General features: G+C 38.3%; 1 long non-coding RNA gene across 1 annotated transcript in view; it reads right to left on the minus strand.

The window, feature by feature from the left end:
- Positions 1–18467, minus strand: part of LOC137662822 (uncharacterized) — a 93567-nt gene that overhangs the window by 51273 nt on the left and 23827 nt on the right. The window contains exon 3 of the long non-coding RNA XR_011048058.1: positions 12059–12186. This is a non-coding gene — a long non-coding RNA (uncharacterized lncRNA). The remainder of the gene's footprint in view (positions 1–12058; positions 12187–18467) is intronic.

Genomic DNA, 18467 nt, shown 5'->3' on the forward strand with positions numbered 1-18467 from the left:
AGTCTCAGGTTACAGTTTAACTGTAGTTATGGCCTGTAGAGCTGCACTTTCTTAGACATAAACAGATCCCACCATAGATCAGGCCACTGCTAATTCTTCCCAGCACCATCATTGACACAGGTGTGACTGCATGGGACTGCCTGGAAGAAAGCATAGAACGTAGAGACAGTTCCCCATGATTGTACTGCAAAGATCACTAATATTGTCCTAGGTGCTAAGATTTAAAAGAACATTTCAGCTGTGCTCTAGTTTTGATGTGATTTCCACTCCTAACACTCCATATATATCCCAGATCCCAAGAGAAAGTACTGACCATAACCTATGTTCATAATCAAAGAAACAAATACAATGATAATGCCTTTTAAAGAAGGGATCCTAATGTAGTGTCGCATTCTTCTCTTTGTAAAAGGCAGCAGCATGACACCAAATCCCTGGCTGCAGAGCTGTAAGAGGGATGCGACTGTCCCGAGCCTCCTGGCCCTGGGGAGAGGAGCAGTGGCAGAAGAGCCTGCCACCTCCCATGAGGGTCACAACTAGTCTCTTGGTTGGTACTGAAGTAGAGAAAGGCAACATTAAATTTGCCATCTTTAAGTACTTTGAGGATTTTGACATAGATAAAGAAGCTGGTGAAGGGTCTGGAGAACAAGTCTTATGAGGAGCAGCTGAAGGAACTGGGGTTATTTAGCTTGGAGAAAAGGAGGCTGAGGGAAGACCTTATCGCTCTCTACAGCTACCTGAAAGAAGGTTGCAGTGAGGCAAGTGTCAGTCTCTTTTACTAGGTAACAAGTGATAGGACGAGAGGAAATGGCCTCAAGTTGTGCCAGGGGAGGTTTAGATTGGGTATCAGGAAAAATTTCTTCACTGAAAGGGTTGTCAAGCATTGGAACAGGCTGCCCATGGAAGTGGTGGAGTCACCATCCCTGGTAGTATTTAACAGATGAGTAGATGTGGTGCTTAGGGATATAGTTTAGTGGTGGATTTGGTAGTGTTAGGTTAACGGTTGGACTTGATGATTTTAAATGTCCTTTCCAACCAAAACAATTCTATGATTCTAAGCAACCCACTTGCCTCTTGTAGCCATTCTGTGAATAACAAGAAAATTTCTGCCACTTTCTCACTTCCAGAGTTAAAAACAACTTTGCTCTGGCATTAAACCCAGCTGAGTTTCCCCTGACTCTGCTGTGTACTGTGTCTCAGAAGTCAAACCCTGGAATATTTCACAGAACCTGAGAGAAAGATTTAGACTGTACTTTGAAAGAAATGTAAATATAATGCTTCATTACGTGGATTCAGGCAAAATTACCTTTCTATTTAAAATGAGGACCATGAACATTTAAAACCTGAAATAACAAAAATGGGGAGAGAACAATGAAGAAAAAGTAACAAGATAGAAATACTTGTGTTTGGCGGGGAGAGTTTTCTCTCCCTCTCTCTCTTTCTTCCTTATCTTTTTTTTTTTTTTTTTTTTTTTTAATATGAGATTACCAAAGGATTGAAAGAATCCAAGTAAGGCTAGCCAGACTTTCTCAGACACTGATGCAATGGGACTTAGGATAATAGTTTTTTCTAATATCAGTCGGTCAAAACTCAGGAGCTGGAGGCTGACTTCACCAATATGATGAAACTACCTTTAAATCCCTCAGGTGATCACTATGATATCATTGATGTACTTTACATATTTTTTTTGTTCTTTGCCTAGTTTCTTTTTTGCCTTTTAGTACATGACAGAATCCATTCTCAGACTTAGTCTATAGATGCTTTTCCTCTCCCAAAAACGCTGAAATTCATAACATTTAGTATGAATCCAGAAGCTAAGATTTTAGGACAAATAGCAAATGTTAGTGAGATGTGTCATAAAATCCTGAGAGTTTTGGACAAGTAGCTATAGGGGAAGATTTTCCTGCTTGAGCAGAAGGCAGCATGGGGAGTTGTGGAGGCGAGGTCTAGCATGCTGGTGGGCAGCTATACTTGAAAGGAAGGAGGTTTGAATGAAATAAGGCAAAGACACACTTGTTTCTAAAATAAACTGACAGTTAGGAATTAATCTTGCTGTGAAGATCATCACAGTTTTCCTAATTTTGTTTTACATACTCTATTCATACTACTTTTGTGACAATCACAGGAAGTGATAAACTTGTTTTACTGCTCTTCAGAGGGACTGTTGTGTCCAATTAGCTTGGTGCTACAGTTTTCTCTAACTAGCCAGGAAATACACATCATAGCTAATTACACTGTACACCATTTGAGAGGCTGGAAATAATTAAACATGTTTTCATTATTCAACTGGCCTGGAAAAAGTAAATACATTTCAAGCACTAGTCCTGAAATAGTCTTTCTGATGCTGGCAGCCAGTTACATCAAAACTTTCAAAAAAGCCTGAACATGTTGTCAGAAATACACAGCAACAGTCAGAACAGTGAGCTGTATGTGTCCATTAAATATATATTCTTTCCTTAAGGGAAGAAAGTATGTACCTCTGTGGAAAAAAAAAACAAAACAAAACAAAAAATCAAAGTGACTATGTGAACAATAGAAATGTAATAACAATGGAGAATACTTAACATAAACAACAGTATATAAGCACTGAATCTATCTGAAACTACAAATACACACAACTTTGAAAATCAAGCCAGCAAAAGTTTCTTCTTCAGCTTTGTCAAGTAATTAAAATTCAGCAAATAGCTTCACTGCAAAATAGTGCACTGTGATATCTGAACAAGAGATGATCTTTGTTAAACAACTTCATTTTTGATAGCCCTGACCTAAATATCCTCAGATTCAGATGCAGCTTTATTTTTACAAAAGGCCAGAGCCTACAAAGGACTTAGCTGACTAAAAAATATTGGGCATAGAAACTTCCACGCTGAGTGCACAGGCTCCCTGCAGAGTGCATTCAGAGAGACAGACCCCTCACAGCAGCACACCAAAAGGCATCCAGGTTGGGCTGGAGACATTCAGTGTCCCCCAGCTCAGCAATCACTAGATGAGAATGAGCCAACAGGTACGCTCTGTGGTCAGGAGCACATCAGAAATGTCACCCACTCCTCCACAGGTGTGGGTCCCAGTGGCACATGAGCACTTGGTGTTCCTGATGTCCAGCCCTGAGCATCCTCCTGGAGGGAGAACCTCCATTTGTTCCTTTCCTTACACTGAGGTAGGAAGACTTCATGTTTTACTTTAAAAATAACCCCCAGGCCCAGGTCATCACTGTGGAAGTGTACCCTTTTCATTTTGGACAGCCAAGTCTCTCCTGAATTGCCTAAGATGTGTATCTATGACGTCCTCAATTGGTCTGCTCACCTCTACTTCAGTTGCACCAAGCATTGGACACTTTGCAAGTAGGCTCTTGCAGAATTATCACTCTTTTACATGAAATCTGCATAGGACAGTAAAGAGTTTTTAGGAAATTTGTTTATACTGGAGGTAGCTCTTAAAGCTGTGCAGGAGCTAGAAGTTCTGTTTCGTGAAGGATTTCCAATGTATAACAAACCACCCAGACTCCAAACCATCCAGGAAGGTAAGTTTTAGCAGGGGTGACACAAGGGAGGAAAAATTACTGCAGCTGAGTAAACTTCTAAAGTGTTGTAATTTAGAGTGAGATAAAACACAACAGAAATAGAAAGTTAAATGCAAGTGGTAAAATCAAAAGCAAAACTTCATTGCTATGAAAATGGTAAAATGAGATTTTTTAACACTGTGGTGATTATTTCCTCCCCCCCTCAAAAAGAAAACTTTGCGAATTGTACCCAATATCAGAAATGAAGTTTTGACAGAATCATACATTTCAACAGAATCTGATTCCCTCAGGATTTCTTTGTCCTGATCTATTTCTTAATTCTTTCAAGAGATTCATTCTGAATAGACACAAAATTTGCACTTAAGCCTGCTTGTTGTCCAAGTACTTAGAAAGGTTATCAGATGAAACAGACAACTAGAAAAAAAGCTCTTTCTTCATCAGGTATTTCAAATTGTCTTTTAGAACCTAATATCTCTGATGGTTTGTGAAACATGGGGATATGTTTACTGTGAACATCAGCAGGAAATTGCTTGCTTCAGCTTGCCTTTACAGACGAAGAAAATCAGATACAAAATTGGTTGCTAGTGACTTTGCAAATTTGAAATAACCCTTTTTTCTTTGAAGCTACAACAAATGAAATTTAACTGCCTTATAAAATATTTTTCTATTTAAAACTGTCATTTGTATGATCTGACTTTTTTTCATGACTTGACAGTTACATTAAAACAAAAAGAAATTTAAACCTGAAACAAATATGCCTCCACAGTTGTAATTTGAACTTCAACTGGTAACAAAATCAAATGTCAACAATGAAATGTGTTCAACCTAAAACAATATCAAGATTAGAAGTATTTTCCTCTGTTCATTCTGTTCATTTGAACTTCTAAACATGATTATCTCAAATTATTGATTTATACAAATTAAACATATTTTTACTTAATTGAAAACATTCATGACCACCAAACTCTTTTGTAAAATTATGCAAGGAGGCAAAAAAAGGGCTTAAATAATTTTATTCTTATTTTACTGCAATGAGAGTGAGGCTGTGTAAAATCTTCCTGAACAAAACCAAGCAAGTTTTGTTTAGTAGGTGAAAGCAAAACAGTCATGCCTTAAGGATGATTCATTTTGCTGTAAATGCTTTTGTCTACTATTTCAGTTGGAATATACATCTCCGGTGACATAGGTACATATACCCAGAATCTAACTGAAAACCCCACTGAAATCACCAACATTCTTTTCATTGACCTCAAAGAGTCAAAAAGACCTTGTGGCCTACATGTTGATGTGCAATTATGTTTGCTTTCATGTGCAAAGTACCCTCTGTCCATTTACAGCTATAAGAAAATGTAAGAGAATGTGCATAAGCGACTTTATTTTTAAATGAAATGTGTAGCAGCTATATACAAACTCATCTATATGTTTTGGACATATATTGGCTATTATTTCTCTGTCCATTCATACAGAGCAGAGAAATTCTAGAATTAATAAAAAAAAATAGAGAGGATAGTATTATTTTTGTAGAGTTTTCTACTTAATAATATTTTTGTAATTTACCATACTGGAACCATAAATGGGTAGCTTGGTGGTTTCCTCTTAAAAATCTAACTTAAACTGACACAGCAATGCTAAATGAGCGTGGTGTAATAAAAATCACCTGTTGCATTTGTTGCTGTTGCATTATATTTAAAACAAGCCTGCAAGTGACAAGAACAAACAAAAGATTGTCAAGTTCTAATTGTGCCTGCAAGAATCATACTTCACAAAACTTAGACTGCCTGACCTAGTCCAGTAACACCAAGCATAAAAGACTGACAAATTTACAGAATGTCCACATTTCCCTTAATGGAAGGAAAATGAGGGCAAATGGAACATCACATTAATACGCTCTAGTCCAGCAGCTCTATGCAAAGTTGAAAACTTCAGGAAGGGGTTGTTCAGACTTTGACCTCAGGCTGCAGGTCAGGATTTCCTACACACCTGGGAGTTCACAGAGAACCCATGAAGCAAAGGAACTTCCTTACACAAAACCCTACGTAAACAACAAACTATAACACTTCAGTTTTAAAAGAGTATTTCTCAACAATTATTTTGTTCTTAAATGCAAATAATTATCACATGAGCTTCCATACCTTTCAGCCCTATGTGAGGTTTAAGCTGACATCTTTTTTTTATTTTATGGGGGACTGAAGACAGTGCTATTGATTTCAAGGAGCTTGGAGGATAAGGGGCTGCTGAACTGAGGCCTCTGCAACAGCCAGAAGTGGTGTTGGGGTTGTGACAAATAATACAGTAGCAGCAATTTAATGAAGCATTTCTTGCTGTACATTAGTTAAAAATTAATTTAGAACCCAGAAGCCTCATCCTAATTTCAAGAAAATCAATGTTTAAACACCCACTGAATTGTACAAAGGAGAGATAAACTTCTAAATTATTGACCACTGCTGCTTATGTCATCTGTTTGCAGTTCAGGTGTCTGATTTCTTAAGGGATTTTAAAAAGATTCAAAGTCTTTCCTTATCTCAAACACTGAGCAAACTCAGACAGACTCGGACATAATCTGCACCACAGGAGGACCAGTCTGATGAACCAAGGCAATGAATCACTCCCATGATGCTCTGGATTTTTCTAACACATGGAATTACACTAAATAGCACATGCTTCACCTTTGCTCTCCCAGCTGTTCAGAGCAAGCAGATCCAGTTCTGACTGTGCTAGATCATCACTGCCTCTCCATACTGGTAACAGAAGGATATCTATTCCTAAACAAATAATCATGGCTCCAACCTGTTCTTAGTCACCTTTCAGTCTGCTGGTCCTTCAGGATCTCTTTACTTCATTGTCAGTGACTTGATTGCTCAAGGGTAGGAGAAATCCAAATTTTGTAGGAAGATTAAATATTTGTCATTGAAATTAGTGATAACTGAAAAAAATAACCCAGCTTTCCAAGACAGAAAAGAAAAAGGCTTCCTTTCAAGGCTGAAAGAACAGTTTCTGTGTAAAAGCTTGTCTACTTTTTCCAGGTACAGTTAGTTCAGCTTCAGTTAGTGCAACATCAGGATTCCTTGAATTAAAAGTGTTAATAATATTATAAAACTGATAAATAGTAGCTAAAACTTTCCAGATGTAATGATGTGAAACCAAATTTGAACATTTATAACACCATATTCGAGGGCAATTAAGTAATTTTTGTTCCTCACGTTTTGAAAATTTGTTCTTTTTGTTTTCTTATTCAATTTCTTTTGGCATGTGCTATTAGGATTAGGTGTGCCCTATTTTTATAAATCAGGGTAGTTCTGTATTAACTGCCAGAAAAGGCAGATTTATGCTTACTAAGAATTCGAAGGAGTGATTAGCTGCAAAGCAAGCGCAGAAGAGATCATTTCCTTGCAGAGAAGAGAATAATAAAAATTCTCTTACTTAGTATTGTTAAAATATACATCTTTTAAATTGCTCTTTTGGATGACTAGATAGTGAAAGTTAGACAAACTGACTGAGGCAAGCATGATAACAAAATAATCCCAAGGTAGAATCATAGAATCATAGAATGGTTTGGGTTGGAAGATCCTTAAAGATCAGCTAGTTCCAACCCCCCTGCCACAGGCAGGGACACCTTTCCTCTAGAACAGGTTGCTCAAAGCCTCATCCAACCTGGCCTTAAACACGGACAGGGAAGGGACAGCCACAACTTCTTGGGGCAACCTGTTCCAGTGTCTCACCACCCTCACAGTCAAGGATTTCTTCCTAATATCTAATCTAAATTTACCCTCTTTCAGTTTAAAACCATTCCCCCTCGTCCTGTCACTACTCGCCCTTGTAAAAAGCCCCTCTCCCGCTTTCCTGTAGGCCCCCTTCAGATACTGGAAGGCTGCTATAAGGTCTCCCCGGAGCCTTCTGTTCTCCAGGCTGAACAGCCCCAACTCTCTCAGCCTGTCTTCATAGGAGAGGTGCTCCAGCCCTCTCATCATCTTCGTGGCCCTCCTCTGGACTCGCTCTAACAGCTCCATGTCCTTCTTATGTTGGGGGCCCCAGAGCTGAACGCAGTACTCCAGATGGGGTCCCACGAGAGCAGAGTAGAGGGGGAGAATCACCTCCCTCAACCTGCTGGCCACGCTGCTTTTGATGCAGCCCAGGATGCAGTTGGCCTTCTGGGCTGCAAGCACACACTGCCAGCTCATGTTGAGCTCAACCATCACCCCCAAGTCCTTCTCCTCAGGGCTGCTCTCAATCCATTCTCCACCCAGCCTGTATTTGTGCTTGGGATTGCCAAAACATCACAAAAATAATAAACATCAAAAAACATCACAAACATCTCTCCTGGTTTGGCCTAAACCAGGCCGATTTTCCTTTCAGTGATTTTTGCTTTCAGCTAAGTCTCCTCTAAGTAACTGCACTTTCTGAAACTAACTGCATGTTTGCAGACAGTGTCTGCCTCCAGGACTGATAACGCCCGAAGTTTGTAGTTATCACTGAGGCACCGGTAGGGATGTTGTGCAGTAAGGCTCTTGCTGTACTTATTCTTAGAGAAACCAAGGTCACTGATGAATTCCTCACTGCTTACAAGTGAAGAGCCGAAGGGGGGTTGCAGCTGCAGCGGGGAGCGGACAGGGCAGGTGACCCAAAATTGACCAACGAGGGTATTCCATCCCATACACGTCATTCTCGGTATAAAGGGGGGGGATCACGAGGGTCTCGCTCTCTTTCTGCTATGGCCGGTGTCCAAGGAGGACTCCGTCTGTTTTCCTGCTGCCCCTGATCCCGATCCGTGCATCCCTGAATCCAGCTCTCGACCGTCGCTAGGCCCAGCCTGGGCCTTCCCGGAGCCTGCCCTGCAGTGCCGGTGGTGACGTGGCTGACTTCAGGGGAGCTCAATCTTGGTTTTGTATATATATTTGTATATATTTGATTATTTCTATTATTATTATTATACTCTTTTTCATTATTATAGTTTATTAAAACTGTTTTAACTTTCCAACCCGGAAGTCTCTCTCCCTTTTCCCTTTCCCTCTGGGGGGAGTGGGGGGGATAACAGAGGGCATCTGCCACAGGTTTAATAGCTGGCCCAGCTTTAAACCGTGACAACATCACAAACGTCAAAACATCACAAAAACAATAAGAAGGGATTCTTTAATCTTTTCAATAGAGCTGGTCTAAAAATAATTATAAAATTTCATTTTAAACTTAGTCCAACATAAAATAAGCTTTACTTTCATATTATCTGATTCTGCCTGTTTTACTACTTCACTAGCTATATCTTTAATGTAATTATATGTTTAAGTATCCTTACAAGCAGCATGTTCTTACCTGAAATGATTGCAAATAGATATGAATAGGTACAGGAGGAAAATAAGGCGTTCTGTCTTGTAAATAGATACTTTGCCTTTTTTTACTATTTCTTTTTTACCTTAAGTTACAGCAACCTGCAAACATTTCTCTGACAATCAACATATTTAGTTTTGCTAAATTTTGGATGTTTGTTCAGATTTTTTGTTCTCCAGAAAAAGAGTGACTTAGCTTGGTAGAACAAAAGTTCTGTTTCTTGTCTTCAGTGCTGACCAAGGAAGATGCCAGAAGTGTAGAGTCATCTACAGAACAGTGTAGAAACATGGCAAATTTTATTAAAGAGGTTCTTTCTTAGTATAATCTAGCAGCTTCCTCTGATTCAAAGTTCAAGATTTTCTTGAGTAGCAGGTTGTAGCTTATTTTTATTAGCCTTTGACAGATTGTTCTTCTCTGAGTCTACTTAATGAGTTTTTAAATTTATGTAAATTTTTGGCATCAGCAGCACACTGTAGCAACAAGTTGCACAGATTAATACTTTTTTTCTGTAGGAAAAAAAAAAAAACAAAACATTTTGTTTGGTTTGAACCTACTATATGAAAATTTAATTTCCATTGCTTCCTGTATTCAGAGCAGCAGTGAATAGTCATTGCACATAAACATGCCTTCCCCAGGCAAATAATGCTGCTTTAGATCTCTGTAATTTCCCCCTTATTTGTGTCTTTTCTGTCTTGTTTAATCCTAATCTATTTGTATGTTCTTAATATAGAAGCAATTTGTTTCTTTAATCAGCCTTCTCTCCTTTCGAGGCACCTTGTCCTGTTTTACTGTATCTCATTTTAGGATAAGAAGATCAGAAATTAATTCAATGTTGAATCTATGGGCACTTCACCAACATATACAGTAACATAATGATGTTTTCCTTTTCATACTTAGTCCCTTTCCTAATACTCTCTAAGCTTTGATTACTTTTTTTTAAAGCATTTTTTTAATATCAGAACATGACAAATTAAATATTTTGACACTTGTAAAAGGCCTCCTTTGCTTTCTAGGAAGGAATGAAGGAGGAATACAGTTTGACATTAAATATTTCAAGTTTATATCTATAAGATCTTAAACTAAAAAAAAAAAGATTATTTTGTCAAATTGGAACCTTACTATAGACAGAGTGATCTAAATGAGTGTGAACAACAAACTATGTAGGTAATATATTTAGTTAATTTATTGAAAACAGCTGAAAAACAACTGTGTAAAATGCCCTGCACAGAATCCCTCCATCACTCTGGCATTTTCAGACTGGCTTTTCCTACCAATGTTGTAGTTGGATTTATTTTTCAGCATCTGTGCTGTCTTTGCTTTTCTACCTAAACATAGGAAAGCCTTCAATTCTTAGAAGAAGGTTCTGTAAACAATAAACAATAACAAAAACTGCCAACCCTCTCCTGTCACATGCTGAATGCCTTTTGTGCTCTTCAATCTCCCATTTTGGAGATTTGAGCTGGATGAATTATTAGCTTGTGCCGGCATTCCCATGTCTTTGCTGGGAATGAACTATGTATCTCACTATCTTGCAGGCTGGAGTGCTTGCTTGGCTCCTGGTCTGCCCTTCCCCACAGTGGAATTTGTACCACAAGCCTGTGTGCAGGGGAGCAGCGCCCAGGCTGTCAATGCTGCACACACCACCCCCCCTTCCTGGCCATTTGCCTCTCCACATCCGAAAGCAAGAAGGAGGCATTGGCCCTCTTGACTAATCGCAAATGTGATTCCTATTTTTGAAATAACTGATGTTTTTAATGGGAATTTTTCCTTCAAAGCCTTGCTCTGAACACTGTGACTTTGTGAAGGCTATTTGCATGAATGATATTTGAAGATAACTGTAAATGGCCTTTCCAGTTGTCACAGTTTATCCAGTTTTATTTGAATCATATATTTAGATGAAAAGAATAAAAAGATTCTTCGATTAAAAAGAAAATTAAATCGGTTAGGTGACACCTAAGAGTTTTATCAGGTCTTCAATGATCTGTAGAAAGTTAAATATTTGTTTTGCAAAGCAAATTCCACAGCACACTCATCACCACTGCTCAGCTCTATGAGACATGATTTATCAGCGGGAGCACAAGACAGAAGTCAGGGATCTGGCACTTCATTGCAAATACAGAATCTCTTTCTGATCTAGAAAACGTCACTTAATTTTGAGTCTTTCACCTACCAGATTTAAATAGGCTAAAATTATTTTTACCTGTAACAAAAGGAGCTTGTGAAAATCATGTGTTACCTGGCTATTATGAGGGTGTGCAATGGGAGTGGAGATGTACTATCTTCTTCTCTCAACCTCAGGATGTTTAGTCATGTTTGGTGATGTGATATCATAGGGACGACAAACACGGTAAATGCTCCCTATTCCCTATCTTGCTATTCTGCCAATGGTCATTATGTTTATTACCTTTGCAGCAAGGAGAACAGAGCATATTTTAATGCAAACTGAAATGGGATAAATTGTATTTTTGTTTCAACATATTAGCACAAACTGAATTCACTGGTAGATGCCTGCTGCTGATGTGTTGACCTTGAGATGGATAGCTGCTTCCACATGCCTGCCACCACATTACAGCCAGCATCGCCCCACCTTTTTCCAACAAATGGGCCAGATATACCTGCTTTAATATCATCTCCTTGGAGAGGGTCTCTGTAGTAACTGGCCATCTAAATGTACAGAAAGGAGGTAGGTGTACACACACGTGTGCATGCGTGCACCAACACACACACACCTGCTGAAGAGAGAGCGTGCTTAAGTCCTGGGTAGACTGAAATAGATATTCCCCTTGCAAAGTCAGGGTTACTCTGTAAAATTGTTTTGCCTCTGTGATCTCCTTTTTGAGAGGGGAATTTCTAAATTAGGCCAATGAAGGCCTTAATGGCACAATCTGGCTTTTAATTTGTATTTACGCTGAAGCCTCAGCACAGTGTTCCAGCAGCATAAAAGACTATAAAATTCAAATAAATTATTTTTACAGCCACTGTAAGGCCTGTTTATAGTGTGCAAGTGACAGAAATGAGAAGCAGGCACATTTGCAAAGTACTTTGAAGGGAGCCTTGTTTTATGAATTGGAAAGTATTGAGTATCTTTCAACTCGCTATCTAGTGAAGGTTTCTTCAGTCTTTCCTCCTTTTGTTGTGAGGAAAGGTTTGGCTGCAATCACTTTACACTTTTGGCTGACAAGGGCATAAGACATTGCCATCCATGACACTCTCCCTACTAACCTGATGAGCATGCTAGGGAGGCTTGCTCCTGCCAGATCCTTCACCACCACAAAGGTTGTCAAACCTGTTGTCACTCACATATTTTGAAGTGTGGCAGCTCCAGCAGAGCGGGGGGTGGAGGGGGAAAGCTGAAAAGGTACAAGACATTGGAATAAATTAGGAAAAGAAGAGGAAAAAGAGAAAATAAGGAGGACTTTGCTAATGGTATCACACAACACAGTACAGAAAAATGATCCACAGAGTGCTAAAACTCACCGGTAAAGGAATTGGAAATGTTGTCGTAAAGAACAGTTACACTTCAATCATATCTTTAGCTTCCTTAGGCCAGTTCTAAAATTCTTTATTCAGTCATTACTGCAGGTCTTGAAACTGATATGATTTTTTTTTCTTTACTCCAGATAACGAATTATAAATTTGGCCTTTTGTGTCTGTGTGATTCATTCCTGCAGTGTCAAACTGAAGTCTTTAATGTTTGAGTTTGATAACCTACTGTATACAAGCAATTTATCAAAAGTGTTATTAAGTTAAAAGCTAGCTGATTACAAAAGATTTTTCTATTTGATTTACCAAAAGTGACACAGTAACCAAACACACATACTCTGCTGTCTGCGATTCATCTATATGGCACTTTTATCTCAACAAATGGAACAAAAAAGTGATAAATAGGTCAGATACTGTGAGTTCTACTTTCCCATCAAAAGTTAAACCACTGTGTTGCATGTGGAACAAAGTCACTCACGCAAATCTCCAGCACAACAGACCTGAATCTCTTCTCACCAAAATCACTATAAATTAGAAGGCAGCCCAGTGAAGCCAGTATGCCAGTATCAAAGAGCACAGAAGAAAGCCACTCCCAGAGTCCTAGTTATGTAAAAAGCAAGGTGATGCTACTTAGAAACCTCACCCTGAAAGGAAAGCTGCTATGTAGAATTTTATTTTATAAGGAGAAAAGTACCTTGATAACTTTGTCAAGGAAGGCTGTAAATCTGGATGTTGGAAACAAGAAGCAAGAGTGACTTAAACACTATGGTGCAGTGGTTCATGCTTTGTCAATTTATTTTACATTGCTTACACAATGATATGCAGCACCCAGAAGATTACATGCCCACAAATCCTTAGAAAGGCTATGCAAAAAAAATCTATAAAGAGGAAGCTGGGGTGCCTTAATTTACTGAGTTGCTAAGGACCTAAGACTGTACTTATAGCCTTGATATTCAGGCTAAAAATCAGTCATGAATTCTCATCAGTCACCAATGGAACTTCTTGTTTCTGTTTCATGGACTCAGTGCACCAAAGCATTAGACTTCCTCTGCCAGTGGCACAACTATTTAACACTTTGCAGGAGTTCTGCTCCCCCAGTCTCGACTTAAAATATCTGGATACATGTTTTTTTCAAGCCTTGCAACAAAATTCAAGAAAAAAAGAGCAAAATTAAGAAGAGTGAGATGAGTGAACATCCATTTCCTAAAAGTTGTATTAAGATTATATTTACTAAAATAATTTCTCTTCAGAAGACATGAAAGCTCTGATCTTGCCCTTGCAAGATAATATAGAATTATACCAAAAAGTGCCTGGAACCTGATCCTGCTGTCCCACCAGTTTTGTGCTACAATTTATTTCAGGCAAGTTAGTCCTTATTTCTGACCATATTTAGTTAAGAATTATGGCCACTGGTTGTGAAATCTAATGAGTTTTGTCCGCTAGTCCATTAATGAGTTATCCCAAGAGAGAGAACTTTAAGGCAAATTAAAGAGAAACCTGACTGGAGACAACTGCACACAACCAGCTGTCCAGTGAAACAACTGTCCTGAGTATAAACCGATCTGAATTGTAAGCGGGTCAAAATTTTTTGGCTTAGAGGAGAGAGGATATTTACAGCATGAGATCGCATGATCCTCCCTCTGAGCAACAGGGATTTTCCTAAGAAATCCATGCCCCTGCAGAGATTGAATAGCAGTGAAAAAACATAACTTTCAGAAGTCATACTTTTAAATAACTGTAAAAACTGTACTGTATTTTTGTGAGCCATAATTCACCACATTTTTGCAATAACAATTGTGAAATTACAGTGTTATTAGTTACTAAATAGCTGAGCTGATGTTGAATGAATGCTAGCACAGTTCATGAAGGTGATCCCTAAAAGACCCTTTCTGACAGGTAAGAGTAACCAGAGCTATTTAATAGACAGAGAAACTGAAGCAAGGAGGTGAAATTTTTTATATAAATGTGTTGTATGTAAGTATCTCTCTCTGCTGAGGTCCCTGATAAGTTGATATTTGTTGTCTATCTCTCTTTATCTATGTCATTGTACCAAAAGGAGTAACATGAGTGTCTAATAGCAATATCCTTAAAGGTACTTAAGCAATTTTCTTCTCTTCTGCCCTTCAGGATATAGCCAGAGATACGCAGATAAACAGAGTGACTGATTCCTAAGCTTTGTTTAAAAGTAATATTCAGATCTTATCTGTTTATTCATAGGCACAAAATAGAAAGCTTTCTCTTGAGAGGAAGACAGTGCAGAGATGATTCTCTGGATGTTACTTATAGCTTAGGAGTTCAGCAGCACTAAGAAGAGCATTATCTCTATGGGATCAGAAGTTCAGAGCAAAGTTCGAGATACAGCTTTTGCTACACTGAAATTCCAAGTTGATTTCATTCTTTCAGTACTTACTCACTGTCACAAGAACTTGACTTGAGAGGAAAGCCATTGTCTGTGAAGGGAACAGTGACTAGAATCACTATTTCTGTCTATCTGTAGTTTATGTGTCTTACAACTGATCCCCTTTTTGATTGTCCCTAAACCCAGAAACCGATGTTGCTTTGCTCATAATTACCATGTGTAGTTACATTAAACATTGCTCAAAGATGCATTAGCAAAATAAAAATTTGGATTCATAGTCACAGTTTATTTAACCAGATTATAGAGATAATGTACTCAGAAGGCAAAAATAACGTGATCAGAAATACACTGAGCACAGAGATGAACCTTTCAGGAGTTTTATAAAAATGTGTCAAGTCTTCAACATTCGCTTATAAGGTTTTTGTGGAATAAGTCTAGTGAATACTTTTATAAATGTATTTCTAACTTCTTCCTGGAACTCAGGCATTATTTCTCATGCATTTCACCATGCAAATACTGGTGAAATGACTAATGCAGTTTGGTCTTTAAAACATAACTGAAAAAATCATTGCTGCAACAGTGTAGTATCTCTTTAGTTTTACTTCCTTCCCTCTCTGAGTTAGTTCTCATTAGCTCCATCTCAAACAGAGACAGCTTTTAGTGCAGCTGTTCCTGCCACATCATATGCCTTGTGCTAGCTGTCTTCTGCTTCTTTCCTTGGTAGGAGAGTTTTACGCTTATCCTGTCATCTTTTTGAGGCAGCTCATAACATACCAAGAGGCGATAACTAGAGTTCAAATCCAAGTCAAGCCAAACTCTGAACTAATGATTATCCAAAGCAGACAAACAATGAAAGATGTCACCACTGTCACTCACTTTACCCTATTTAGGTCTATCTAAACAGTCAAGGAGGGAAAGAGAGAAGTCACTTGTCACCTCTTAACCAGGATGTCCAGTATACACTCTGAAAACAGTGAGAGCATACTGAATGAACGGTTTCCATGCAATGCTGTCGGAGCAGAGCCTGCCCTCTGGGGTACCAGGCTACATCAACAAGCAGGCTGTACTTTGTGATTTTTGAGGCTCTGAACCATGGCTTGAGATCTGATTTACTTGGCTAGCCCACTAATCGTCCTTAAAGGGAATCCAAAGGATAAGGATGTGAGTTTTAAAGGTGAAATATTTTTATATTTTGAAGATTGGTATCACCTACTCTTTTTACTGACTGACTCAGTTATTCCTGAGTCTGCAAGTTACAGCAAGTTATTCTTAAGGCTACGATTTTTTTCTTGTAGATACAGAGAGGTCCAAACTTCAGTCTTAAGACCCACAACCTGGACCAAAGAAAACCAAAATACCACCTCTAGAATCACGCACTAATTTGGGATAGAAAGGACATCCAGAGACCATTAGTCCAATACCCACTCAAAGCAGGGCAAATATCTAAGTCAGATTCAGCTTTGAAAGATTGAGTTGCTCAGGATCCTATCCAGCTTGAGATATCAGATACAAAAAGGAAATTTCAGTAAGATCATAAGTGGCATGGGCCCAAGCCCAAAATATAATCATCAAAATCTTAGAAAGGGAAAAAGATGGAGAGAAAGAAACTCAGGATATGACAGACCCATCGACTATTTCACTTCCTTTGAAACACAGACTCTTCTTGCTTTCCATTAAAGATCTCAATGGGTATTTCTACTCCAAGAAATGTTCATGAGCCCTCCCTTTGTGGGGGACAGTTGATCACTCCCAATTGATTAGACTAGACTTTAGAAAGACTTCTCTTCCTGGCTTGCTGTGACTCTGGTCTTGGCACTTCCTAAGTCACTACTTCAACACACTTCTCTCTTAATCACACCAATAGCTACCTTTACAGCTGAAGCTGAAATACAGGTGGTGAGGTGTAATACTAATATTGTGGATTGCTTTTTCTCATTCTGTAATATCAGATGTGAATTTTTTTGACGAACACTGTAGAAAAAAACCTGACCCAAGAGAGACGTGTCAGTGATTAGGGAATGTGCTGTTTTCAGTGCAGGTAGTATCATAAAATCAGGAATAACTGTGTGCAATGCAAAGATCAAGAGGACATAAATTATTCATGAATCAATCAAAGAGGTTGTAGCCTGAGTTGTTCACTGATTCATATGCCATTTGTATCCGATTTTGCTCTGCATTAGATACCTTTATCTGCTATTTTTAATTCTTCTTGGTTGAGGAAACTGCTCACCCAAATGTCATATGCTTCCAAAGCCAAATATAGATATGAATTTCTTAGGATTTTAGACATATGTATAGTGTTAAAATTCACAGTGATGCATGTTAGGGAAAGATCCTGTTCTCATTTCACACTTCTGACAATCTGGAGCACCTCTTTCTACTTCAGTGAAGATACAATCATTCAGTCATAGCCAAATGTGGGTCCTTGACTTTAGCGTGGCTTTGTGAACTATTGAAGGTGTATTTTTCTTCACCCCAAAAATATGCATCCCATGAACAAAAACTTTGCACATCAGTCTGCCCTTCAAAACAGAAGAGCACAGATAAAAGGTTGGGATTATGTCAATGTATAAACCTCAGGGACCAGATTTTATAAAATATTTCAACTCTTAAATGTGCAGAACTACCTTAGAAAGGTGAGGTACCTTTGAAAATCCCACTAGCAACCCATCTGCTTTTTAAGACAACAATATAGCTTTTAAAAACTGTTCCCAAGTAAGTCACGATCATAGTCAATAAGCAACTACACAATAAACAGCTATAAATAGATATGCATTCCCTTTGTAAAAAGGAATATTGGCTTAAACAAGCAGATGAATTTGGCTAATGTTGAACGTTTTACACATATATAGGAACTGCTTAGATATAAGGGTAGCGTTTGAAGAAAATGCCTCATTTACTCATGCAAAGGCTATTAAAGCTTCTACAAAGCAGAAAATGAATTAATACACTCAAAACCTTGTTGTCTTTAAATTACATAGCATTGGTAACTGCTTAAAGTCAGTTATAAAGGTTTACATTTCTTCCCATGCCTGATACCAATAGTGATGAATTTGGTGAAAAAATTGTTGAAGATGCTTACTAAAAGTGTGGGGAGAAAGGTGCTGGAAAATAGCTTTTAATTTTGTTTGATGAATTCTGGTATCCTCAAATTTAACTGCCCAAAGTCTGTCAAAGAGAAATGAAAAAAAAAACAACGTACAATTTAGATATAATTTCAACCCAAAATTTCCCAAGAAAATTGATTCAATGAAACAGGAGAAAGAAAAAGAAGAATGACTGAATCTAGGTAATAAATTCTTTATGAAGTATTTTTTGGGCTTCATCTTACAAGAGTTCACATTCTGAACCCACTTCCTGAACTCCTATATTGTTCTGTGCCAGGGTGGATTTATATCTCCCGTGACTGCATTAAAAAAATCCATCATCCTGATTTATTTTCTGTCCTTTGCCATGTTAATTGTGAATCTCAGGGGCACAATGTGATGTCCCCAAGTATCCTATAAAAAGAAAAAAAGCAGAAAGACAAGGGAATATAAAAGCTTCTTGTACACTCAGCAGAACCATTGCAAGAGAAGTATCTCCTTGGGCCAGTGCCGTTTTCTTAGCTTTATAGTTGACACCAAAATAGTACACTAATCGGAGACACATAAATAACCTAGATAATTATATTCCCTTCTGTTAATTCCAAAACATCTGTGCATGAGACCACAGCCATCGTCAGACTTTTCAAATGTCAAAGTGATGCTGGTAAATCAACACTTCCACTCATGTGACTATGCTACAATG

Source organism: Nyctibius grandis, chromosome 4, assembly GCF_013368605.1.
Source record: "Nyctibius grandis isolate bNycGra1 chromosome 4, bNycGra1.pri, whole genome shotgun sequence".
NCBI classification, from domain to species: domain Eukaryota; kingdom Metazoa; phylum Chordata; class Aves; order Nyctibiiformes; family Nyctibiidae; genus Nyctibius; species Nyctibius grandis.